General features: G+C 42.9%; 1 protein-coding gene and 1 long non-coding RNA gene across 9 annotated transcripts in view; one reads left to right on the top strand and one right to left on the bottom strand.

Annotated features, from left to right (window-relative positions):
- Nucleotides 1–12,171, bottom strand: part of LOC142829973 (uncharacterized) — a 38,587-nt gene extending 26,416 nt beyond the window's left edge. The window contains exon 1 of the long non-coding RNA XR_012904953.1: nt 11,901–12,171. This is a non-coding gene — a long non-coding RNA (uncharacterized LOC142829973). The remainder of the gene's footprint in view (nt 1–11,900) is intronic.
- The window catches only part of PRLR (prolactin receptor), a 261,793-nt gene that overhangs the window by 174,317 nt on the left and 59,991 nt on the right, over nt 1–27,485 (top strand). Inside the window, exon 1 of one of the 8 annotated variants that reach the window (XM_075932554.1) lies at nt 18,301–18,322. The exons of the other annotated variants lie outside the window; for them this stretch is intronic. The gene's annotated coding sequence lies outside the window, so the exon portion shown is untranslated. Of the gene's footprint in view, nt 1–18,300; nt 18,323–27,485 lie in introns of those variants that run through there. 8 annotated transcript variants of the gene reach the window in all.

Here is a 27,485-nt window from a genome sequence, read left to right on the forward strand (position 1 = left end):
CTGGATGAATTTGGCATAAAGATATAGGAGGAAGGTCATGCTGGTACATGGTTCAGTCAGCGGTTCTCCAGCACCCCCTGATGTTTAGCTACATATTAGTGCTGCTTTAAAAAAAAAAAAAAAAAAAAATCCTAGCAATAGGAATTGTGCATCTCTTGTCTCAAAGCATGAGCCACTCACATAAAAGTGGTGGTGATAGAAAGAGATGTGTGTAGTAGCACCAGAAAAGAGGAAATGCTGAATAAAAGTAGGGATCCAATGCCCAGGAGAGAACCTATTTACAAATGTCTCATTTGAACAATTTCTTCCATGTTTTAGACATGGATAGGTTTTGTTATAGCAGCATTCTTTTTTTGTGCCAACTGTGTGTGAGTGTGTGAGAGAGAGACCACAGTTTTGTTTGGTGGGAGGCACATGCATAGCCTGCTATGGAAAAGATTAAAATATTGTGCCATTTTCCCACTATCCTCATAGCAAAGTAATCAGCTGACATCTGTTTTCAATTTGAGTGTTTGAAATAAAATTTGAAAGGCAAAGGAGACATCTTGAAATTAACTATTAAAAACTATAAAATTGTGGATTTGGGGCTCCTGTTAGCAAAACAAGCTACAATGAATCATACTTTTTTTTTTTTAATCCATGATACTTGAAATACACATCATGCTAGATAGACACAAATCTTTCACTGCCAAGACAATCTAGGGATCATAGCAGCAATTGAAGTATCTCATTATTGGCCCAGCCTCCTGGGAGTAGAGCAATAAACAGGATTGTTTGTGCTCTGTGCCAAGCTCACTATGGTACTACTTGCCCACTGAGACAAGCTGCCTTATTTACAGCACAATACTTTATCTACAGGTATACACATCAACACCGTTTGAGAAGACATCAGAGCAAAGAGCTCTTAACAATGTTAAGTATACATGTCAAAATGTGACAGGATTATTGTGTCTCGGATCTATTACTAAATGTTTTGTAATTAGTCAATTTCTTTCAGCATCACAAATGGCAGTTCTGTGGAAATTAATAATATTTGATATTGAACTGAATTGTTACAAACTACAGTTTAAACTGGAAAAGGAATCCAAATCACCTTGCTTCAAGTTCAAAGTGCCATACCAGAATCAATGATAGAGCTTTGCTTTTAAGAATGATCAATATAAAAATGCAGAGTTTATCTGCAGATTTTATCAAGCTGCTATTTCTATGGCATATTTTGAGTTCAATACACAATACAATTTTAAAAACATCAAATGAACTAAGGACCACTATATTTTACCCTCATTCTGAGAGCTCCTATTGACCTTTGAGTTTGTCTGCACTTTCTCAGGCTAGGCCTGCAATCCAAACTACAGCAGCATGAGTGACAGATATACTGATCTAACCCCCAGTCTAGAAAGCACTATGAACAGGTCTGAGAAAATTGAAGCAAGATACACAATCCACATAGCTGGAGTTAAGTAACTGAAATCGATGTCCTTTGCACTGATTTTTCTGGGGCAGCCCCACAGCAGGAGGTTGATAGGAAAAATACTTCCATTGACTTCTTACTCCTCATGGGTAAGGGGGTGCCAACGGGGATACCTGGGTCTTTACTAGACCTGCTGAATTGAACCCAAGAGGATTGATTGCCAGAGGATTGAACCCCAAAGGACTAATTGGAGAGGTGGCCTCAGTCAATGGAGAAGTGCCAGTCAACATAGCTACTGTCTCTCATTCAGGTGGATTAACTACACTTGTCAATGTAGTAGTGTCTTCACTGAAGCTCCTATGATGGCACAGCTATGTTGCTGCAGTGTTTTAAGTGTAGATCTGCCCTTACAGTATTATGCTAGTTCCACTCAGACCTGGCAAGGATGGAGCTGCCCTAGAGTCTGGAAGCCAACTAGGATTTCTGTGACCTTGGAAAAGTTGCTTAACTTCTGTGCCTAATTTTGCCAATTTGCAGTGGGACTCCAAATCATCATTTGAAACACCATAGGAAAGTTGTGAAATAAAGCTCATTGTGATCTTTAAATGAAAGGTGCCATATAAGTATATAATATTAGTGTTATTTGTATTATTCCAAAACGTAAGGAATGACTTTCCAAAGTTCAATAAAGCAGGGGGTTTATTCAGCCTGTCCTCTGCCTTGATTCCCCGGGGAGAGCAACTAAGGATACAGCTAGACTGTGTGTGTGGGGGGGGGGGGGGGGGCTAAGGATATCAGAGGTATCCCGAAAAAACTTTCACCACCAACTCAGCTGCATCCAGGGAACACGTTTGCTCTTCTGTTTGTTTTTGTTTTTTGCGGAAGAGGAAATGTGCTGTTTTGGAATCTCCTGTATTCCTCGTTCCACAGAAGGGGGCTTTCGAAAGAGAGGGTTTTTCCAAAATTTGGCCCAGTCTAGACGGGCCAAATTTTGGAAAAGCCTCTTTCGACAAAAGTATTGGAGCACATTTTGCGTATCTTTTTCAGATAGATCCTCGCAGTCTAGTTGTACCCTAAGTGAAAAAACTCATCAATATGAATAACCATCAATTACATTAAACCATTTCTATGCCGGATGTAAATTGTTCAGTTTTAATGGAATTATGAATCCAAGAGGATTATACACTCTCTATTTAAATGGAAAAACTAGAAAAAGTGATGTCTGAGAATATTTATCTTCTTATAAAACCTCCTGGAATACAATATGTGTCTTTATGTCTAAAGTAAGAGTGCTTTTTTCAAGTCACTTTGAATAAAGAGTTTATTTGAAAATGATGTGACAAAAGGTGCTCCAAATTGAATCACAAGAATAATACTGAAGCAAAATGCAGGACAATGTAGCACTTTAAAGACTAACAAGATGGTTTATTAGATGATGAGCTTTCGTGGGCCAGACCCACTTCCTCAGATCAAATAGTGGAAGAAAGTAGTCACAACCATATATACCAAAGGATACAATTTAAAAAAATGAACAAATATGAAAAGGACAAATCACATTGCAGAACAGAAGGAGGATGCGGGGGGGTGGGAAGGGGGAGGAAGGAAGGTAAGTGTCTGTGAATTGCTGATATTAAAGGTAGGGAGAGTGGGATGTTTGTGAGTTAATGGTATTACAGGTGATAATTGGGGAAACTGTCTTGATAATGGGTGAGAAAGTTCAAAGACTTGTTAAGTCCTTGTCCGTAAGTGTCGAATTTTAACATGAATGACAGTTCAGAGGATTCCCTTTCAAGTGCAGATGTAAAAGGTCTTTGTAGCAGAATGCAGGTGGCTAAGTCATTTAGAGAGTGTCCTTTCTGGTTAAAGTGGCAAGAAACTGTTTTACAGTTTCTTGCCACTTTAACCAGAAAGGACACTCTCTAAATGACTTAGCCACCTGCATTCTGCTACAAAGACCTTTTACATCTGCACTTGAAAGGGAATCCTCTGAACTGTCATTCATGTTAAAATTCGACACTTACGGACAAGGACTTAACAAGTCTTTGAACTTTCTCACCCATTATCAAGACAGTTTCCCCAATTATCACCTGTAATACCATTAACTCACAAACATCCCACTCTCCCTACCTTTAATATCAGCAATTCACAGACACTTACCTTCCTTCCTCCCCCTTCCCACCCCCCCGCATCCTCCTTCTGTTCTGCAATGTGATTTGTCCTTTTCATATTTGTTCATTTTTTTAAATTGTATCCTTTGGTATATATGGTTGTGACTACTTTCTTCCACTATTTGATCTGAGGAAGTGGGTCTGGCCCACGAAAGCTCATCATCTAATAAACCATCTTGTTAGTCTTTAAAGTGCTACATTGTCCTGCATTTTGCTTCAACTACCCCAGACTAACACGGCTACATTTCTATCAAGAATAATACTGGCACTGATTTGGATCTGACCTCAGTATAAATTAGGAATGATTTAACGTAAGACAAAATAGAGTGATAGACATAGGCCTGACCAAATTTGATTTTCTTATAATTTTCACTGATAATTTATTTTAATTAAGTATTTTTTATCTATTTTAATTTCTTGGTAGTATAAAATTATGGGGTTTAAGGGTTTTTTATTTTTATTGATTTTAAATTTTCACTTTTTTAACAAGCCTAATTCAAAAGTCTAATCTGAGAAATTTCTTCCCTAAAATCCCACACTTAAGAGGTTAGTTCTTTTTTGAAATATAAATAAATATTTCTTGGATGTTTTGTTACTGGAATGCATAATTAGCTTCTAAAGTCCACATACAATTACAAATTGTGGAAGCTTTCCAAATTTCAGCTTATGTCTTTACTGTAGTAAAAAACATGATCTGCCAAGTCGGTCTTCGGAGAGGTGTGACATTTGTCTTAAAATAAATGACAGTGTCTTTCTATAGACATTGAAGTTACTACAAGTAAATACATGTATTGCCACACTGGACATGACAGGCAATGACTGGGTTTCACTGCTTTGGCATTCGAGTGCTGTTACTTGTCAACCCAAGACACTTAATGTGCCACAAATTCCATGATGTCCTGGAACGCATACATTTTGACTACTTGATCAATGCTTATGTGTAAAAGATGAGTGATACATGGACTGTGCATCAGATGCAGATACATTTCTTTCAAGCCCTTTATTAAACATTGTATGTACATCAAGGAGAGTCTGTTAATTGAGGCATAGTTTTTCCACATTTGGCTGTGTTCTCACAACACATCATGAATTGAAATGACCTCCATGTTACACAGAACAGATGATTCCAATACAATAGTATTTATTAATGTATTTTTGTCACTGTAGAACACTGCAAAAACTTTCATTGTTGGCTGTCTGGAAAGTCCTGGGGTTTCAACAGTTACTAAAGAGAATTTCTCACCTCTCCAGAGATCTTTAATTGCAGGTTGGGGGAGAGCAAAACATTTTTCATCCAGTTGACAATGTTCTGGGCCAGTGCATGCTGCTGTCCCATACTTTAAAAGCTCAAACTACAGAAAGCATACATAGGACTCATCAAAGAGTGTACCATATTGCATAGCACCCTTCTTTCTTTTGTATCATTCTTCCCAACAAGGCTCCTATTGAAGCTTTGGTTACCTTGGCTTGATACTGTTCAAATGTTAAGCAACACAATTTGCCTTCCTGGAGACTTGCATTTTTATAAACTTGGTGATGCAAACTATCCTCATCGCCCTTTCCAGTCTTTCTCTCTGCTTTCAATTTGAGGTCTGGGTATTCATTGCAATATTCCTCCAAGGCTTTTTTTGACAACCAATTACTGTCATAAATGACGAATTTGGCCTCTGACTGTATTAGTACACTTGGGCCTCTGCCACAAATGTAATAGCATCCATGCTCTTCCTAAACTTTAGAGTCAAGCAGATCTGTAGCTCCAGCACTTCTTGGCAGCTGCCATAGTTATTAAGCCCACTGCTCTGGGGAAGTGTTCCTGGTCCAGTCATGGTCAACGTCAGTAGGAAAGGTCCTAGTGCTGTCATGTCCACAGTAGCTACAACCAGTGAATGGGAAAACAGGGCCATGAGAACAAAGGCTGCAGGACTCAACCTCCAAGGCTATGGGGCTAGAATACTGGGTTTCTGCAGGTGCAACGAGCAGGGGAGGCTGCAGTAGCGAACTACTATCAGTGTATATTTTGTCAGGGTATGTCTGCATTACAAAGTTAGTTCGAACTAACGGACGTTAGTTCGAACTAACTTTAATAGGCGCTACACTAGCGCTCCGCTAGTTTGAATTTGAATCGAACTAGCGGAGCGCTTAGTTCGAACTAGGTAAACCTCATTTTACGAGGATTAAGCCTAGTTAGAACTAGCTAGTTCGAATTAAGGGGTGTGTAGCCCCTTAATTCGAACTAGTGGGAGGCTAGCCCTCCCCAGGTTTCCCTGGTGGCCACTCTGGCCAACACCAGGGAAACTCTATGCCCCCCTCCCGGCCCCGGACCCCTTAAAGGGGCACGGGCTGGCTACGGTGCCCGTGCCAGGTGCAAGCCTGCCAGCACCCAGCCAGCAGACCCTGCACCTGGCACAGCACAGAGCCACCCACCCGATGTCCCCCAGCCCACCCCCTCTTCCCGGGACCAGGCTGGCGGCTCCCGGGAGCTTGCCCTGGACCGCAAGAGGCGGGCACCTTCCTGGGCTAGTGCGGACATCGTGGACCTTGTCCATGATCTCCGCACTAGGCACAGGAAAGTGGCCGGCTAGGGCAGGAGAGCTGCCAGCCTGGCCACCCAGGAGCAGGTGTCCATGAAAATCAAGGGGGTCCACTGAGACCCCTAACCCTGAGCCTACAATGGCCATCCTGGGTCAGACCAAAGGTCCATCTAGCCCAGTAGCCTGTCTGCTGACAGCAGCCAACCCTAGGGACCCTGGAGGGGATGGACTGAAGACAGTGACCAAGCCATTTGTCTCGTGCCATCCCTCTCCAGCCTTCCACAAACTTTGGGCAGGGACACCATTCCTACCCCCTGGCTAAGACCACTCCATGGACCCAACCTCCATGACTTGATCTCACTTCCCTTTAAACTCTGTTCTAGTTGTAGCCTTCACAGCCTCCTGCAGCAAGGAGTTCCGCAGGTTAACTATTTGCTTTGTGAAGAACAACTTTCTCTTACTAGTTTGAAGCCTGCTACCCATTCCTTTCCTTTGGTGTCCTCTAGTCCTTCTTTATGGGAACTCAGGAAGAACTTTTCTGAATGCACTGTCTCCACCCAACCCCTGCTTTTAGAGACCTCTATCCTGTCCCCCCTCCCTCTCCTCTTTTCTAAGCTGAACAGTCCCAGTCTCTGTAGCCTTTCTTCATCTGGGACCTGTTCCCAACCCCTGATCATGTTAGTTGCCCTCCCTTCTCCCAGCCTTTCTCTTCCCATCTCCCACCTCCTTTTCCCAGTCTCCCCCCAGTTTTGTTCAATAAAGACAGAGTCAATGTTGGAAGAAACGTTATCTTTATTTTGTACATCAATAAGAAGGGGGGCTAGGGAAGGGTAAGTGGAAGGAGGTGAGGGAGGAATGGGGTACAAGCCCCCGATGGGGAGGACTGGGCTGGCTCTGCGGGCTTCTGGGGGTGGAAGCTCTCCTACAGCCCCCCAATTACCCCCTCTCCCCAGATGGCAGCCTGCGGCAAGTGCAGCCGGGCTGATGGCCGAGTGGTGTGATGTGCCCAATGTGGGTACTCCGGGCACTCCAAGCCAGAACTTCTTTGCAAGCGGGGCACCCCTTAGAACTGTGTGTCCGGGTTGGGGGTCGGGACCCTTTAAGCGCAGCCCTCGGCTAGCCTGAGACAGCATCTCCATGCTCTAAGTCCTCCTCTTATGCCCTGCCGGCACTGCTTCCGGCCATCCTTAAGCCCTTTTCAGAGTCCACTCAATGTGGACTTGCTAGTTCGAATTAGCAAAACGCTAATTCGAACTAGTTTTTAGTTCTAGACGCGTTAGTTAATTCGAACTAAGTTAGTTCGAACTAGCGCTGTAGTGTAGACGTACCCTCATGTATTTCTTACATACATGCAGCAGGTGAAACTGAGGTTTGCAGACAACAAATTATTTAAATAGACCTGTTCCAAGCCTACTATATATACCTGGCTACATGAATGTTAGACAAGAAGATTTGGCCCTTTGTGCCTGATGCAGCCATTTTAATCTAGCAACATACCCAGGAAAATATGTGGTATTGTAGATTTCAAGATCATCTATTTCAAGATTAATGCTTTTCTTCATCCTGATTTTATAAATGGGCTTCCAGGGGACAAAAGCAGTTACATTTTGGTCCCTTAAATACATTTGTCACCCGCCTGACTGATAGATTACTGCCAATTATATGATGTGGCAGTTCTCTCTAAACAGTTTGTAAGTCTTTTAGGATTGCTAATGGTGGTAAATGGGCCTAAGTAGAGGCTATTAAATGAGGCTCCAACTTTTCACCATAAGCAGCTCTAATACTTCTGAGAGCAGCACCACCTTTATGTAAGATTATGCGAATGTAGTAGCTACTGGACTAAATGTTTCATTTGAATAAGAACAGGCTCTTATGTTGCAAAAAATATGTCTAAGAAAATTACGAAAAAACATTAAATTCATACAAGGTAACTTCTGTAAGTTCATGCTCCAGAAATCTGGTCTGTTCATTAATGGTGACCAGATACTGAACACAATGACTATGAACAACAAAGGTAGAGGAATGGAAGCCAAAATAGGGAAAGAATAGATTTAAAGAATAGCTAAATAAGTTAGGTGTACTTAAGTTGGCAGGGTCTAATGAAATTCATCTTAGGGTATAGAAGGAACTAGCTGAAGCATTCTCATAACTGTTAGCGATTATCTTTAAGAACACCTGGAGAATGGGTGAGGCATCAGAAGACTGGAGGAAGACAAACATACCTGCCTTTACAAAGGGGTACAAAGAGGACCCAGGGAATTATAGGCCCATCAGTTCAACTTTGATGCCAGGAAAGATATTGGAACAAACTATTAAAGAGTTTGTAAGCATCTAGAGGATAATATAATTAGTAATAACCAGAAGGCATTTGTCAAGAACAAATCATGCCAAACTAACCTAATCTCCTTCCACCAGGTTACTTGTCTAGTGAATGTGCCATATCTTGGATTCTTAGGAAGGGTGTTGACAGAGTCCTATGTGATATTTTCATATGCAAACTTGGGAAATGTGGTCTGTATTAAATTATAAAAGAGATGCACAGTGGGCTGTAAAAACATTCTAAAAGAGTAGTAGTCATCAATGGTTTGCTCTTGGACTAGGAGGACATACTTAATGGAGTCCTGCAGGCTCATTCCTAAGTTCAGTGCTAGTCAATATTTTCAGTAATGATTTGGATAATGGAGTGGATAATATGCTTATAAAATGCAGACAACACCAAGCTAGGACAGCAAGTATTCTGGATGACAAGATTACATCCAAAATGACCTTCACAAATTAGAAATGTGTTGATTTCAACCAGATATTAAATTAAAGACAAGTGCATAGTACTTCACTTAGGAAGAAAGAATCAAATGCACAGCAACACGGGAAATAACTGGCTTGTTGGTAATATTGCTGAAAAGAATCTGGAGATTATATTGAATCACAAATTGAATATGAATCCACAATGTGGTGAGGCTGTGATAATGGCTAATACCATTTGGGGATGTACTAATGGAAAAGTCATATGTAAAACATGGGAGGTAATTTATCTCACTCTGCACAGCATTGGTGGGGCTTCAGATGAAGTAATGTCCAATTCTAGGTGCCATTCTTGGGAATGATGGAGACAAATTGGAGAGAATCCAGAAGAGAGCAACAAAAAAAATATATACAAGATTTAGAAAATCTGACCTATAATGAAAGGTTAAGAATACCTGGGCATGTTTTATTTTACAAAAAGAAATAACAACCTTCAAATATGCTAAGGCTATTATAAATTGAGAACAATTGTTCTCCATGTTGACTGAAGGTTGGGCAAGAAGTAAGGGGCTTAATTTGCAATAAGGGAGATTTAGGTTAAATCTCAGGAATATTTTTCTAACTAAAAAGGTAGTTAGGTTCTGGAATAGGTTTCATTTTTAAGAACAAGTTGGACAAACACCTCTCAGGGATGATTTAGGTTTACTTAGTACTGCCAGTACTAACATGACTTCTCAAGATCCTTTTCAGTCCTACATTTCTGTTATTCTGTATTTTAGTGTTTAAAAGGCAAAATCCTCTGTAGAAGCTCAGGGCCTAATGTATTTTACTTCAGTCTAGCACAGGGGTCTGCAACCTGTCTCTAGAGCCAAATATGGCTCTTTTGTCATTCCCAAAATACACAACTTTTTACATTTAAAATGAAAAGTTAATTCATAATTTTAAAAATGCATAATTACACATGTTAAGATTCTTTTTTTTGTCTTTTATCTTTAACTGTTCCTTTTTAACAACCATCCATCCTCTCCATTCATTTGGGGGTGTGCATATTCTCTTTTTATTTGATTGGTCGAGAGAGCTTTCCATCATCATACATGGAAATGAACTCTGTGGCCCCCTAATAGCGAAAATGGCAAAGAGAAAGAGAGATGAGTACTGAAATTTTCAAAAAGGGTGGACAGACTTTTATGTATTTGTGGATAGGTCTGGATCTCCACATGGTCTCATTTGTAGCGCAAAACTGTCCTCAAACAAAAAAAATTGAATTTAGAATGGCATTTCATGACAGAACATGAAGCATTTACCACAAAATACCCTGAGAGTGGCATGTGGAAAAAGAGGAACTGCAGCGAAAAATGAACATTTTAGCTTGCTGGCATGGTCAAAAAAAGGTGGGAGCTTAAACTTTGCACGTTTTGCTCGTTTATACAACATTATTTGAGAAGGGAAGCATTTGACTGATGAGGATCACATGAAGAGATGCATGCTAAAAATTAGTCATGAACTATTTGACAAGTTTAACAACAAGGACAACATCTTAGAGAAAATTCAAGACATGCCATTATCAGCAAAAACAGTTCATGACAGCACTGTGAAAATGGCCATCAAATCAACAAGGAACAAATGCAAAATTTGAGTATAACTACTTTGTGGCGGGCCCCTCCCGCCTGGGTCCCCGACCCCTTGTGATACAGTCTCTCCCTGGCCCTTTAAGCAGGGCTAAGGCCCCCTGGCCTGAGTCCACACAGTGTACAGCTGGCCCTTTAAGCAGGGCTAAGGCCCCCCGGCCTGAGTCCACAAAACAGTCTATATGTAAGGGGACTGTTACCCCGTACTAAAACTCTGTGGGAGTTTTTTGGTTTACCAGCTTCAGAAGGGGAAGGGTTCATGAGACTGACAGACCCCAGAGACAATGGAAAGCAGTCAACACTCCAGCTCAGCCTGACTGACAGGTTGTAAGTGGGGATTGTTCTGGCTCTGTCTCTGAACAAACAAGCTGTGTGCAGAAGAGGTCCTGCAAAGACAGAGAGCTGAGAGAGGAGTACAAGAAGAAGTCCTGCAGCGACAGAACCAGACACAGACAGGCCAAGCAGTGCAGACCCTGTGTTGAGCAGCAGACTGGCAGTGCTCAGAAAGCCAAAAGGAACAGAGAGGCAACACAAGGAGCTGGAACTGGCCAAGCAGCACAGCCTGCAGCTGGATGTGGTGAGCTACTGGGACCTGCAAAGTGTGGGGAAAGGCTCTGGACTGGGAGAGGGGTCTGGCCACTTAGAGACTGAGGCTGTGTGGTCACTGCCAGTGCAAGCGTGTCCAGCCTGCAGCCCCTAGAAGCCCTGGATGTGCTGCAAAGGAAGAGACTGTGAACTGTCCTTACACTCTGCAGACTGCTGTTTTGATGTCCCTGTGCTACAGAGCAGGGCTGTGTGTTCTCATTTAACCATTCTCATTGTTTCTTATTCTATTCTCTTTAATCAGTTGATGTTTAATAAATTGTATTTGCTTTGAACCTTATGAAGTGATCACTGGGCCAAGAAGGCCTGCAGTGTAAAGAGAGCACCTCGGAGTGGGGACACCCTAACTCCTGCCCCTAGTGACTACAAGGTCAGGGATTAAGCCCCAGGAAACCTGGGCCCAGCCTTGTTGGGGTTTCAAGGGCTCTGCTACTCAGGAGAGTGGAGGGGGAGCCCTCAGGATCAGGGAGCCGTGGGGTAAAGGAAGTGGGAGCGGGGACTCAGATCCTTTTGCTGGTTCATTTCACCGGGGAGTATAGAAGCCAGGAAAGTTCCCCACAAGAGCGGGACCATTCCCCCGCTTACATATAGCTGGCCCTTTAAGCAAGGCCAAGTCCACAACGCAGTTTGTCGTTGTAGCGGGGGCACACCCCAGGTAGGGGGACCCAGGCCCCCCCTACTCCACCGGGTCCCAGCCCAGGGCCCCGTGAGCGACCAGGTACCGGGTCACTCTCTCGGCGAGGCCATCCAGCCGAAACGCGTCGAGGTTTCGGGCCGGGAGCAGCGGCTCCTGCTCCTGCCCTGGGCCACTTCCTACCTGGACCCCCGGGCTTCCTTCCCCTGGACTTGCCCAGCTGGCTGCAATCTCCAGGCCGGTGTCCCCTCGGCAGGCAGTCTCTGGGTTGCACCGATTCGCCTCCGCCTTCCTTCCGGCCTCTCCTGGAGTCCCTGGCAACCGCTGAGGGAGAGCTCCCTTCTCCAGTCCTTCTCCTTCGGCTGCCTTCCCTGACTGAGTCCTGGCCCAGGCTTTTATAGCCCTGCTGCAGCCCGGGCATGCTCGGTAGGGCTGTGGGGGAGGGGCCTCTGCAGCCAGGTAACCCTGGCTGGGCCCTGTAGGTTCAGTGCTGGGCTGCCTTGCCCCGTCACACACTTATATTTGTGTACTTGGGACAAGATAAACAACATATGTGACATTAATCAGTTGTGTATATTGGGACGATATACTTATGGACATGCTGAGCACGAAGAAATGACTGAGATATTACAAATGAAAAATTGAACAAGGGGTGAAGACGCTCTTAAAATTGTCATGAACTTTGTAAATGAGAGAGAAATGCAGTTGGATAATCTTGTGTTTGTGTGTACAGAAGGTGTACCTAAGATGGTCAGCAAATACAGGGGATTCCTTACTCTTGTCAGAACAGCTGAATTGCCTGCTTTTGAACTTTCATTGTACTGTGCATCGAGAGGCACTTTGTGTGCAATCTTGTGAAACCAAACTCAGAAATGTAATGGGAGTGGTTGTTCACATTGTCAATTGGCCTCTTGCCAAAGCCCTTTATCACTGTCAATTTCAGTCACTGCTTGAGGAAGTAGATTCTGAATTCCCCAATCTAATAATGCACAGCAATGTTCACTGGTTATTTATTGCGTGGCAAAGTTTTGTCTCGCTTTATGCCTGCATTAATGAGTTTAAGTCACTTTTGGATATGAAGGGTGTCAAACACCCAAACTTTCAGACTGACTGGTTGCTCAGATTTTATTATCTCATCTATATTATTAGTCATTTGAATTAGTTGAAGCTTAAGCTACAAGGGCAAGGAAAACTAGTCCTTACTCTGCAGCAGGCCAGTGCTGGATTTGAGTCAAAATTGACAGTCTTTATCAAAAATACTGAGACAAACAGATTGAACATTTTGAAAGATTACGAATGTTTTGTGATTCACGACAACGAGAGAATCCAAGTAACAATCTTGATTTGCAGCAGCTTGCCAGCGTTTTTTCTGAGCTCCTGATGGCATTCAAGTCTTGTTTGGTTGACTTTTGCAAACACAGTGCTCTAATCAGGTTATGATTCGTCCACATAAAGTATCTGTTGAAGAACAAGATTTGACAATCATTCCAGGCATCTCAATCTGTGATTTGGAAATGCAAAGAGGAGATTTGAGGGGGTTTGATATCCAGGTGGAAAAATTAGAATGCCTTTCTTGACAATGTGCAGAATTGACAAAACTGCAGAAATGGTCTGACATGAAGCAATTGGAGCACGATGATAATCTGATTCTGCAAACTTGTAAAAAATTTCCTGTCATATACAACACCATGCAGAATGTCAGCTTGACCTTGCTTTCAGTGTTTGGCTCCACCTACGTGTGCAAGCAGGCTTTCTCTCATTTGAATCACATCATAGGTAATTTGTGCTCAAGGCTGACGGAAGACAACCTGAATGCATGCATGAAGGTGAATTTGACCAATTATGATGTAAACTTCAAAGAAATGTGTGAAAAGATGCAGCAGCAGAAGTCCTATTTAAATAAAATCATTGAGTACAATGTGGTGTTTATGCTATTAATCATGTCAATTATCAATAATATTAAGTTGTATATTTTTAGTCATGTATAATAGGCATTCTTTGTTGATCACTTGTTCAGAATTTTGATGTAGTTTTGCTCTTTGGTTTGAAAAGATTGCTGACTCTTTGTCTAGCAGCTAGTCCCTTCTGCTACTTGTCCCCTGGTCAAAATCAGTGGAAATCATTTTATTGATTTTTAATGAACTAATATCACTGACATTTAGTCACACATTTTTTTAAATAGAAACTGACCAAATAGTCATAAAGGAAAAATACTAATGGCATAATTTCTCCAACTATTCACTATACACATAGCAATCTAAGCTTTACTAAAACTGCAAATATTTCCTTACCTTTTCTTTATCCATTTTTAACCCTTTTACTTAAAGGAGTAGGTATTCAAGATCAGATTTTGAGGCATTCAAACTTGATTAAAATTCTTGTATTGTTATTTAAGAGCCTGGGAAATATAGCATTTGCCTGAAGTTAGTAGGAACTGTGTCCATCTCATTGTGACATACAAAAAAAATGAGCCAAGTCAATATAAGATAGTATCAGCAATTTTGTCTTCCTCCCAAAGTTTATTAAAAAAACAGTTGTATAGAAATGAAAGTTATTGTTGGATGCTGTCAGTCTTGTTTATTGGAATATTATAAACTTTAAAATATGTAGTTATCAGACTTTAAAAGGTATGTGATAGTAACAAAAACAATAATAAACATGCCAACAAATGTGGTGCTGTTCAACTCTGAGTCAGTATACAATTATATAGCCCAGTTTACTTAGCTATGAAACTAACAGTTTGGGAAATAACCCAACAAATTCATCAATCCATGATAGAAATCACTCTTTTAAAAATGTCCTTGCACTGTTAATCCAGATTTTAATTTCAACATTAGTCTGCTCTCATCACACAAACAAAATCCAAATTTATATTCATCTAAAGATGAACCAAAAAGAATGTTTATTTTTCTCCTACTTATTTCTCTAACTCATTCCAACACAAACCCTTGAAGAAGGTAAAATGAAAAGAAGAGGGAATAATCAGTAGCAACAAAATCTCCTATATAAGCAAAGGATGAGTGTATTTTGTTACTGAATAGAAAAAGAATGAAAACAATTAGCTACAAAAGAGTTGTCAGGAAGATAGTGGGAAGATGATTGAAGCTGGTACAGATTAGACCTCCTTGGCCTGGCATCTTTGGGACCTGATTGATCCTGGAAAAAGAGAGTTTGCAGGCTCCTGGCCCAGGGAAGGTCAGGCCTTTGGGATCTCATGGGGGCCTGCCAGCCTCCTGGTTGGGCTCCCCTCCTGGCTGCTGACCCCCCTGCTGGCTCCAGCCACCAGGCTCTGCTGCTGACCCCGGACCGCTGGCAACCTCTGTCTTCAGGACTGTCTGGTTCCAGCAACATCTGTGGTCCTGCTGAAGGCCAGAGAGGTTCAACCTGTATATGATCGACAAAGCTGCAAAATAAAAATCAGAGCGCTATCATAAATCATTGTGCTGGATTCTCCTTTCATACCACCAGGATAAATTGCCAGTGAATTGACACAGACTGCAAAGAGGCAGTTGTGAAGCAGGTCAAAGTAAATGGAAGGAAGGGGATTCCACTTCCACCTTTCCAATTTCATGAAAGTTCAACACCACATGAAGAAAATAAATGGAAAAAAAATCCTTCCTTCAGAGTGAAGTTTCACAAGGCAATTAGTTGGGAAGCTGCCAAAATATTTTTATGCAATCAAAATAATTATTATAATATAGGCAGGACTGGTAGTACTAACCATTATTAAGGTTGCATAACACTTACCATCATAAAGACCTTGTTTTCTTTAGCTTATAACTTTTCTGATCTGTAATCATTCAGGCTGAAATTTTCCATGCTGAATACCTCAAGGTGATTTTTTTTTCTCTTAAATTTCAGCCAAAATAGTTTAGCTGTTTCTGACAATGAACTTGTGGGAAAATGCTTTGTCTGTTAAATTCTTCAGTGCTTTACTTTGAAAATTTCTAGCATCCCCATGGTTTGCAGCAGGGGTGGCCTTTGTGTCAAGGATGTACCTTCTTCCATTTGTGTGGAAAATGTAACTTTGAACAATTTTACTTATGCTCTGAAAGACTTGCTAGTGTTTAACCCTACACTCTTCAAAGAGTCCATCCACACTGACTATGCGAGTAGGTCTGATGTTGTGCTGTGCACAATCCCCAGCCAGCAATGGTCCCCAAACATTTTACATTGTTGCCCTTTTTATCCCATCTACACCCTACCCCAGATGAGTTTCAGAATCGGGGCCAGGAATGGGACCAAGGCTGAGGCCAGAGTTGGAATCAGGCCAGGACTCAGGGTCTCTAGCTGGAAGCAGAGCTGTGACCAGGAGCTGCAATCAGGAGTGGAGCTCTCTGGCTGCTCCTACTTTTGGGAGCCACGTGGAGATGCTGCACACTTGGAGTGGGGCAAGGCAAGCCCTAATCCTGCTCCTCCTGACAGGAGCTTGAAGGCCAGATTAAAAGGTCCAGTGAGTCAGATGCAGACCATGGGCTGTAGTTTGCCACCCCGGAGCTAAGGAGTGGGAGATGCAAGAGTAGTTTTAAACCATATTTATGTTCTCCCACCCCTGAGACAATTCAGCACTGTCCCTTCAAGTACATTAGAGTAGCCTTCAGAAAGCTTCATCTTGTGCCGCCCACCCCTACACTATCCCCCAGCACCAGCCACTGACTCCAGAGTCCCCTGCAACCAACCTGCCTCAGTGCCAGCCTCCCATCCTCAGAGCCCCGCAGTGCCAGCCCTGACCCATAGCCCCCCACTACTAGTTCCACCCCCAGAGCTAGCGCCCCATTCTGGATGCCCCAGTGCTCTCCAGTGCCAGCCCCCTGCCTCTTAGAGCCCCCCCTACACTCCCTAGTACTAGCCCCACCCCAAGGGTATGTCTACACTACCCTCCTAGTTCGAACTAGGAGGGTAATGTAGGCATACCGCACTTGCAAATGAAGCCCGGGATTTGAATTTCCCGGGCTTCATTTGCATAAGCGGGGAGCCGCCATTTTTAAAACCCCGCTGGTTCGAACCCCGTGCAGCGCGGCTACACGGGGCACGAACCAGGTAGTTCGAACTAGGCTTCCTAGTCGAACTACTGTTACTCCTCATTTCACGAGGAGTAACGGTAGTTCGAACTAGGAAGCCTAGTTCATACTACCTAGTTTGTGCCCCGTGTAGCCGTGCTGCACGGGGTTCGAACCAGCGGGGTTTTAAAAATGGCGGCTCCCCGCTTATGCAAATGAAGCCCGGGAAATTCAAATCCCGGGCTTCATTTGCAAGTGCGGTATGCCTACATTACCCCGCTAGTTCGAACTAGTGGGGTAGTGTAGACATACCCCAAGAGTCCCCCAATATTAGTTTTGCCCCAAGAGCAGCCCCCTGCCAGCCCTCAGCCTCTGAGAGCCCCCCCAATCCCAGAGCTCCCAGTTCCTGCCCCGCCCCCCCTTACCTAACCCTGTGCTGCCTCCCAGCTGAGTGCTGCTGTCTGGTTGCAAAGTGCTCTTTCCCATCCGGGAAGAGACTCTGCCCCTGCTCAACACTGGTCAGCTGAGAGGTGGGGCAGGACACACCTCTCCCAACAGCTGCAGCAGGAGTGGTGGACCCCAGCCTCCAGAGCCACTGTGGCCCAACAGCTTGAGGTCCATGGCCCAACAGTGGGCCACAGACCAACAGTTGGGAACCTCTCATATAAAGGAGGTGAAAGAGATTGAAATAGGAGCTTGAATATGCATGTCAAATAAGTCAGAAAAAGTAGGCACATAAGAGTTTAAGTGTTATGAATAAGAATCTGAAAGAAGAATTAAATATTGAATTGCTATGTGCATAAGTGAATATGATCTGATGGTTGGAGCATGGGGACTACAACCTAAAACTTCTGGGTTCTGTTTCTGGCACTCCTAATGATTTTCAGGTGCCCTCACTTTCCCTAGCTAAGTTCTGTTGGGCTTAGTATACATTTCAATGATGATTCATTAATTATTAACTCGCTCACCAGAGTGCTGAGAAACTAATGTTTGTATAGTGTTTTGAAATCCTCATGTATAACAGTGGTTCCCAACCCTGGGTAAGTGAACCCCTGGAGCTACAGAGAACTCCAACGGGGTATATCAGCTCATCTTGATATTGACTAGTTTTACAACAGGTTACATAGAAAGCACTAGCGAAGTCAGTACAAACTGACATTCTATACAATGGCCTGTTTATATGCCTCGACATATTATACACTGAAATAGCACAATATTTAGATTCCAACTGATTGATTTTATATAGTAAAAATGAGAAAGTAAGCAGTTTTTCCATAACAGCGTGCTGTAACACCTTTGTATTTTTATATCTCTTTTTGTAAACAAGTAGTTTTAAAGTAAGGTGAAACTTTGGTATTCAAGACAAATCAAACTCCTGAAAGGGATACAATAGTTTGGAAAGGTTGACAGTCACTGAGATAGAAGGCATTAATCAAGTACAATTGTTACTAGTAGCATTTAATTTAATACAGAATAGAAAAAGTAATAAATACTAAAAACAACAATAATAATAATTGGTATCTTTGTTTGTTTTCTATAGAAACTTTCATTCTCAAACTTTACACCATTTAATTATTCCTCATTACAGCATTGTGAGGGAAATAAGTAAGTATTATTGTATTATTAATCCTGTTTACAAATGTAGAAATGGAGACAGATGAATTATGGGTCCTGTTCTGAAAAGTGCTAAACACATCCTGCAAGATAGTCAACATTCTCAACAATGGGAGGGACGAGGGGGAATATATGTAAGAACTAGGTTTAAAATTCAGGAACTTCTGGTTCACAGTCCAGCACTTAAACCACTGTCTATGGGCATGTCTACACAGCAAAGTATTTAGAAATAACAGCCGTTATTTTGAAATAACTTTACTAGCGTCTGCACAGCCAAACTGCTATTTCAAAATTAATTTGAAATAGCGGAGCGCTTATTTCAAATTTGGTAAACCTCATTCCATGAGGAATAACACCAAATTCGAAATAACTATTTCGAAATAAGTGCTCTGTAGACACTTATATTGAAATAGGGGGCCTCCAGCCTTCCCAGGGTGCACTAGTGGCCACTCCAGCCTCAACCAAGAACACTCCTCTCCCTCCCCGGAGCCCTGAAAGGGGTAGACTCTGGCCACAGTGCCTGTGCCAGCTCCACGCCTGCCAGACTGGAGCCAGGAATCACTGCCCCTGTCCCAGTGGCCCCAAAACATGAGCCAGACAGCCCTCCACCATTCCCCAGGAGGAGTCTGCCAGCTCCCAGGAGCCTGCCAGAGCCCGGAGAAGGCAAGTGCCTTCCTGGTCCAGGGTGGAGATCATTGACCTTATTCAGGTTTGGGGAGGATCCCCCAGCATCCGTGATCTCTACACTAGATGGAGAAACACAACTGTCTATGGCAGGATAGCTGCCAGCCTGGCCACCAAAGGCCACATGTGAACCCAGGAGCAGGTTTGCATGAAAATCAAGTTGGTCCGATGAGACCCCCAACCCTGTGCTTCCCCTCCCCCTTCTTCCCCTTACTTTCCCCTTCCAGCTCCCTCCTCCCAGGTTTCCCCCTCCCCTCTACCACCCTCTCTTCTCCCCTCTCCCGCCTCCTTTCCTGAGTCTCAACAGAGTTTCATTCACCTCCTCCCCCCTCCCAGTTTTGTTAAAGAGAATTTGTGTTCATGAAAATACATGTATTTTACTTGACATCGGGAAGGGGGGTTAGGGAGAGGTAAGTGGAAGGACGTGAGGGAGGAATGAAGCACAAGACCCCAGTGGGGCAGACCAAGAAGGCTCTTAGTGCTCCTCAGCATGGAAGCTCTCCCGCAGGGCCTCCTAGATACTGACAGTCCCCCAATGGGCCTCCTGGATGGCAGCCTGCAGAAAGTGCAGCCAGGTTCTCAGTAACGTGTCCCAAGAAGCACCAGAGTGCCCAGGGGCAGCTCATTTTCCATGTTGCAGAGTGCTGTGGTGTCCCAAGTGAGGGCAACCAGAGCACATAGAGACAAAATGTTTTGCTGTCCCTCATCGAGGTAGACAAGCAAGCAGGGAAAGCTGAGAACCGGCTGTCCAGAGGGGGTCCCTTTAAGCACAGGCCTCATAGCCTCAGGCAGCAGCCACACAAAGTAACTCCTGACCTGATGCCCTGCCGGACCTGGTTCCAGCCAGCCTTAAATGCGATTCAGCGTCCACTCAGCGTGGATGCGCTATTTAAAAATTTATTTTGTGTGTAGATGCGTTATTTCCAAATAACTTATTTTGAATTAACTATTTCGAAATAAGATATTTCGAAATAACACTGTAATGTAGACATACCCTGAGAGTTAAAGTCCAATTTTTACATTAGCTGTAAAGTTTAATTTCCTTTCTTAATGATAAAAGTAGCAGTCAAAAGTTAGGAGTCTAAAAACATATTATCAGCCATTTTCCTGAGTTATTTTTTACTTCTCAGCCCAATTATAACAACAGGCTCTATAAAACCTCAACTTGGGACCACTTAACTTCACTTACTTTAGAAAATGAGCTAGACTTTTAAAAAAAATCTGTTTTAAAACATGAAGGTGGCTAATCAGTAAAGTAGACTATCCTCTTTGGTATTTCTGTTTGTGTGGCATTTTCATTTACATACAAGAACTATCTAGAGTGACTACAGTGAAATTACATTCTGTGACATTTTTAATGTGTGTTACAGCTGCATGACTATGACTGAAAGCCTCCTTGCTATTGAAGAATAAAAGTAATTATGGTTATCTCTGTACAATATGGCTACGTCTAGACTGGCCACAAATTCCGGAAAAGGGATGCAAATCAGGTAAGTCAGCATAGGGAAATCTGCGGGGGATTTAAATATCCCCCGCGGATTTAAATAAACATGTCCGCCGCTGTTTTTCCGGCTTGGGGAAAAGTAGGAATAAGAGATCCTCCGGAAAAGGGCTTTATTCCGGAGGATCACGCCAGTCTAGATGCTTTTTTTCCAGCTTTTCCCCAAGCCGGAAAAAAAAGTGGCGGACATGTTTATTTAAATCCGCGGGGGATATTTAAATCCCCCGCGGATTTCCCTATGCTGACTTACCTGATTTGCATCCCTTTTCCGGAATTTGTGGCCAGTCTAGACGTAGCCTATGCGAATACTTTGTGCAGGTTTTTTCCTGCACACATTTCCACCTACATGTTTTTCCTGCATGCATCTCATTAGTGGAAAGAAAATGAAAGCCATTAAAAATGTAAGGATTGAATAAAATAAATCAAAAGTAGTATTAAATTATATAGTAAAGAGATCCTTGCAGTTATTGTATTGTTTTCGCATTTAGTTCAATAACAAAACTATTTTTTAACTTTTGTGAAGCTGCCACAAAATGTTCAGACTGCTGTCCTGGACTGCTAGTCTTCCTAAAGAATGTAGGTCAAGCTTGCTTCAGAATAAATGGGCACTAAACCCAAAACTAAACTGATAGACTGATGCTTACATGCTGTATAATATAATACTCCGAATGAGTTCAAAGATCTGTGCTAGTGGATTATCATCATAGCCAGGCATATAGTACATTACAATATTTAAAAAAAAATACAGGAGAGTCTCAGAATTTGCAGAACAGATATTTGTGGTTCCATGTGTTTGTGGGGGTCGCCTGGCCTGGCCTAGGAGAGCAGCCAGAGCTGGGAGCCATTGGGAATTCAGGCAGCCACGAGTAATAGTTAGACACAATTTGTAATTTGAAAGGCAAGGAAGCAATTTAAGTGTGTGTTAAAATGAAAAGGGAAAAGTTAAAATGTTAGCCCTAAGGATAAATCTTTTTACTTTGTTGACCAATATGATTGCTATTGTTTTAGTGAGATTCGGTGACGATAAAATAAGAACTTGTCGTCAAAACTCTATATCCTAATCAAAGGTTTTTCTGAGGCTTGAAAAGACCTGCTGACATTTTCCTTTCACATGCCTTGACACTGATGGTGAAATTCACTTATCTGCCCAGGGCCAGAACAAGGTGTTTGTACCTCAAAGTTTCTCTTTAGCCTTCGACGGAAGAATTTCACTCTGAATGATTTCAACCAGCATGGGAACATTGGGCATGACCTCTGAAGTTTTAAGGGCCTAATCCCTTTTGGAAGTCACTGGTATCTGAGGCCTTAGCAACACCTCACAATCATTGTGAAAGATTAATTTGGGGCATGGCTACAGGAAGGATATAGTACAGTGGTCCCCAAGCTTTTGGGACTGCTGGCCACCCGGGGGCGGGGCCGCGCACGCCCCGTATGCTGCGTGTCCGGAGCTGGCCCCACCCATGTGCCGCACTCCCGGGGCTGGCGCCGCGACTGTGCTGCACACTCAGAGTTGGGGCCGCCAATACGCCGCGCTCCTGGGGCCGGAACAGCCCATGTCCTGTGCGCCCGGGGGCGGGGCCGCCACTGCCCATGCACTGCGTGCCCGGGGCTGGCACAGCCCTCACGCTGCTCACCCGGGGGTGGGGTCGCCGATGTGCTGTGTGCCCGGGGCCGGCACTGCCTCTGCTCTGCATGCCTGGGCCGGCACCGCCCATACACCGCACACTCGGGGCCGGGAATGGCACAGACCTCGCACCGCGCACCCGGGGCCAGCACTGACCATGTGCTGCGCGCCCGGGTCCGGCACCTCCAGTGCACCCAGATGCGCGTCTGGGGGCGGGGCCAGCCCCGATCACTTGGCAGGCGCACAGAAATGGCTCAGCGGGCGCCATGGTGCCCACAGGCACCACGTTGGGGACCACTGATGTACCAGAAGAACTTCAGCCTCATGAATAGTAATTTTAAAAATTATTTAGCCACTTAAATGAACATCGTTGTGTATTGTTAAACCTTTGAACCTTTGGGAAATTGGCAGTTGTTAGTAAGTACAGGGTAATGTTTGCAGGTGTTTTTCAGCTAGAATTCCCTTGGAAGGCTAGCAGGATTTGTCCCTATGTGGCTGCTATTCAGTGAGCATTGACAGTGTGCTTACTGTTCTTCACACATATGACTCACAGTCCTTGCTTCAAATTGCTCATGATATAGTACAGACCAGACAAACAAGTTCTGCAACTGCATAGTATTTCAGGTGACTGTACAAGTTTGAAGCAGTTTAAGAGTATTGCAGAGGTTGTTGTTCAAAGGCCTTGTGAAGTAAGTGTGTTCTGAAACGTGTGCTTTATTCAGCAGTGTTTAGATGCAGAGAATTATTCTGTTTCATTACTGCTGCTTATTTCTACAGTAATTATAAGGATTGGTTACAAACATTAAAACCAGGTTGGCCAATATTCAGCCATACACAGAGATGTGGGTTTGTGTTTGTTATTGCAGATCATAGGAAAGATCTGTTTTAAAGGGAGGCAGGTTGAAATTCAAATGATCATGGATTGAAGCTAAGGAAGGACCTGGCACTGTCCAGTTAAGAGAAACTACTTTACACAGAATGATTATTCAGCATTGATGAGGCCACATCTGGAGTACTGCATCCAGTTCTGGTACCCCCATTATAGAAAGTATGTGGACATGTTGGAGAGGGTCCAGCAGAGGGCAACCAAAATTATTAGGGGGTTGGAGCATGACATGACTTACAAGGAGAGGCTGAGGGATTTGGGCTTATTTAATCTATAGAAGAGAAGAGTGAGGGGGGATTTGATAACTGCCTTCAACTTCCTGAAGGGAGGTTCCAGAGCAGGTGGAGCAAGGCTGTTCTCAGTGGTGTCAGATGGCAGAACCAGGAGCAATGGTCTGAAGTTATAGTGGGGGAGGTCTAAGTTGGATATTAGGAAAAACTATTTCACTAGGAGGGTGGTGAAGCACTTGAATGGGTTCCCTAGGGAAGTGGTGGAATCTCCATCCCTAGAGGTTTTTAAGTCCCGGCTTGACAAAGCCCTGGCAGGGATGATTTAGTTGGGGTTGGTCCTGCTTCAGGTAGGGGGCTGGACCAATGACCTCCTGAGGTCTCTTCCAGCCCTAGGATTCTATGATTAATGTGTAGGGAACAAGTACAAAAGGCAGCAATAAAAGCTGCAACATCTAGAACTACATGTGCAGAAGAAAAAGAGAAGTAGCTTTCTTGCATCTTCGGGATCCCCCATCTCTAGGATTGCCAGAGCCTGGATGACACTAGGTGTATGTGTGAGCTGCCTTTGAGCTACTCTGGCTGATAATGGCAGCCAAACTAGATAGCTACCACTGTAGTGCAGTATTGCTATAGCCACGTTATACTGGGAACGAGGTATATTGTGTTAATTTAGATGGAATATATAGGCCAGATGTGTTAACAGAACCCAGTCACAATCTAACATTAAGCCATTTTTAAACAAGATCTGAGCTACACAGACCTCAGTCTGCTTAGTACCATGGTGCACAAACTATTATAATCCTATAAAACATTTTATAAAATATATTGAAAATAAGGAATAACAGCTAAAGCTTTTGAAATATCAAGTATTAAATAAGGTTTTATTTTTAAAGAAATACCTTGTGCTCTTTTCTTTTAGCTGGAGAAAATTTCTAGAAGTAAATATCCCTTGTTTGACATACTTTTAGGCTGTATCAAAATGCTAAATTGTTCTTGTTACACAGAAAGAGAGAGAGAGAAAAATCAGGTGGGAGAAGAAAAAGGACATGTTGGGGAGGAGAGAGACATCCCAGGTGATATTTGGGATTTAGCTGAAGCCATTGGATGTGGCAGTGTCATCTGGGTCCCTTTCTGTGGCTCATTCTGGACAGAACAACTCTCAGGATTAAGACAAAAAGGTCCAGAGTGCCTGGAGATGGGGGAAGGGTTGTAACCGTGATCGTGAAGTTCGCTCCAGCAGCCAACTTTTCTTCCTCAAGGCTTCTTCAGAAGGACCCCCAAAAAGGAGTGGAATAACCCATCCCTTCATTTTTTGTCCACCACGCATACCAATTTTGTTGTATTAATTTTCAGTCCTTAAATGCTCTTGTTAACCAAAAATGCTCTTAACATAGTCCTTGAGTTATATCATTGATCCTTTTTGTTTGGACTAATTCAGTCTTTCTGTCTCCCTCTTGCTATCGACACTTGCTATTATAATTGTGACCTCTTATGAACTTTCACTTATTTTTTAAGTCAATCCCGCAATTAGGGTAAATTTGCAGGCCAAACTATCACAGCAGGTAGGGAGTCCTTGCTGGTATCAAAGAGCTGGCTATTCCAACTCAAGAATTCTCCTATAGCTGTCTAGTTAGGGGAAGTTCACAACCCCTTTAGCTTGCTAGATTTCCACAATGGGACAGGTCAGCTTGAGAATTTGTTGCAATATTTTTTGAACACATGTAGCACCATATCACGTATACCCCTCCGAAATAATGCTGCACCCTGCTGTTTAAAGCAAAAGTATAATTTAAATCAGAGATGTATATTTTTTCAATGTGTTTTCAATTTAAATTATGTAAAATAGGGCTGAACAGGGCACATATCCAGGAATAGGCAAGCATACATAGCCATAAAAGGCATCGTTACTAACCCATAAAACAGAAATGGAAAGATGCAGCCAACATAAAAGCTTAAAGGTGTGGAATCAAGTTTCTAATAAAAATCACTTCTGTATAAGTGGAAAGGCAATCTTTGTGTAAACCATTATAAAAGAGCCTGTATTGTGCCATTGTCTAACCAAAAATCCTTGCTGACAGATTCTTTCCCTTCCCTATTGTTTAGTAAAATAATAACTGTTTTATGACTACCTACAGTTTTTATTTTAGGTGATGTGGCAAAAATACTGTTTTGAATTAAACACAAAAGCAAATGCTGTGAGCATATAAAAGACTTGATTACATAAGAATAGGAGGCTTTCACATCTCAAACAAATATAACCTACAAGATATGACTAGTTAAAGCGTGTTTTAAATGTGATATTAAGCAAAATCAGATGGTGTTAATTAGAAAAGCAGCAAAACAATTTGCTAGAGATCTAATTACAATTTTTAAATCCCATCAGACTGATTTAGAAAAAAATCCACCAATTCGAGGCCATGTACTTTTAAAAGCCATTTACCATTTGAAATTTCAGACTTGAATTTGAAAAGTTTCAATGTGCATTTACTTAAACTTTGAGTCATTTACTTGAAAATGAAAAATACCACAAGATTAGACAGGTTTTGGAACCTTAAAAAATGTGTCAATGTAAGGCATGCAGAAGAGAAAGAGCTGTCACAAACAGGGTTTTCCAAGTTCTCACAATTGTAGTATCACTAGTCACTATAACAAAACTTTTAAAACTTGATAAACATAGTGTACCACAGCTTAATTTTTACAGGAACTAGATTCAAACTTGAGTTCCAAGGAAAATAGTTGGACATAGTTGCTCGTAGTGCAAATGGAGCAAATGAAGAGCATTTAGTATAAAACACTGTGACTTGATCTGTTGATAATTACTTGGGTTCCTTCAAATGACATCCTGACTTTTAGTCTTCAGCTATTTTAGTCCCAGTTCATTAAACAATATGAACTCTACTCAGGGAAAAGCATGAAAGCAGATTTCATTTTAGTGCAGGAAGTACGTTGTTTATTCCTGAAATATTTTTTCTTCAAATGCAAGTAACTGAAATGTGTTTCCCTCTGCGTCAGCAGGTCTCAAACTTTAGCAACCCAAACACCCCCATTTTGATTTAAAAATGTTCATGAATCCTCAAGCCAGCTTTTGATTCCCCTCTGCTCCCGGGGAGTGCAGCCCCCACTCTACTCCTTTCCCCAAATTCCTGCCTCTGCTTTCCATCTTCCAGTCCTTGCTCTATCCCTGCCTCTCTTTATCCATCCCTCTCCCCAGATTTCACTCTTCCCCCTGTCACCTAGCACCTCCTGCACACCTCTGAACAACTGTTCCCTAGTGTGCAGGAGGCACTGGTAGAGAGGGCGAGGAGTTGATCAGTGGGGCCAGTGGCTCCAGACATTAGAAAAGAGAAGATTGAGGGTGGACATGATAGCAGTTTTCAGGTATCTAAAAGGGGTATGTCTACACTACCACCCTAGTTCGAACTAGGATGGTTAATGTAGTCATTCGAAGTTGCAAATGAAGCCCGGGATTTAAATATCCCGGGCTTCATTTGCATCTTGCCGGGCGCCACCATTTTTAAATCCCTGTTAGTGCGGACTCCGTGCCCGCGGCTACATGCGGCACGGAGTAGGTAGTTCAAATTAGGCTTTCTAATTCGAACTACCGTTACATCTCGTTCCACGAGGAGTAACGGTAGTTCAAATTAGAAAGCCTAATTCGAACTACCTACTCCGTGCCGTGTGTAGCTGCGGGCACGGAGTCCGCACTAAAGGGGATTTAAAAATGGCGGCGCCCGGCAAGATGCAAATGAAGCCCGGGATATTTAAATCCCGGGCTTCATTTGCAACTTCGAATGACTACATTAACGACCCTAGTTCAAACTAGGGTGGTAGTGTAGACATACCCAGGGTGTCATAAGAAGGAAGGAGAAAACGTGTTCATTTTGGCCTCTGAGGATAGAACAAGAAGCAACAGGCTTAAACTGCAGCAAGGGAGGCTTAGGTTGGATGTTAGGAAAAAGTTCCCAACTGTCAGGAATAAATTGTCCAGGGAGGTTGTGGAATCCCCATCTCTGGAGATATTTAAGAGTAGGTTAGATAAATGTCTATGAGGAATGGTCTAGACAGTACTTGGTCCTGCCATGAGGGCAGGGGACTGGACTTGATGACCTCTCGAGATCCCTTCCAGTATTCTATGGTACTATGATACACAAACCCCAGTTTGAGAATTACTACTCTAGAGTATAAGCAGGTAATATTTTCTATATAACTGAGGCATGCAAAATGCTCAA

The sequence above is a fragment of the Pelodiscus sinensis genome, chromosome 6 (genome assembly GCF_049634645.1).
Source record: "Pelodiscus sinensis isolate JC-2024 chromosome 6, ASM4963464v1, whole genome shotgun sequence".
NCBI lineage: Eukaryota > Metazoa > Chordata > Testudines > Trionychidae > Pelodiscus > Pelodiscus sinensis.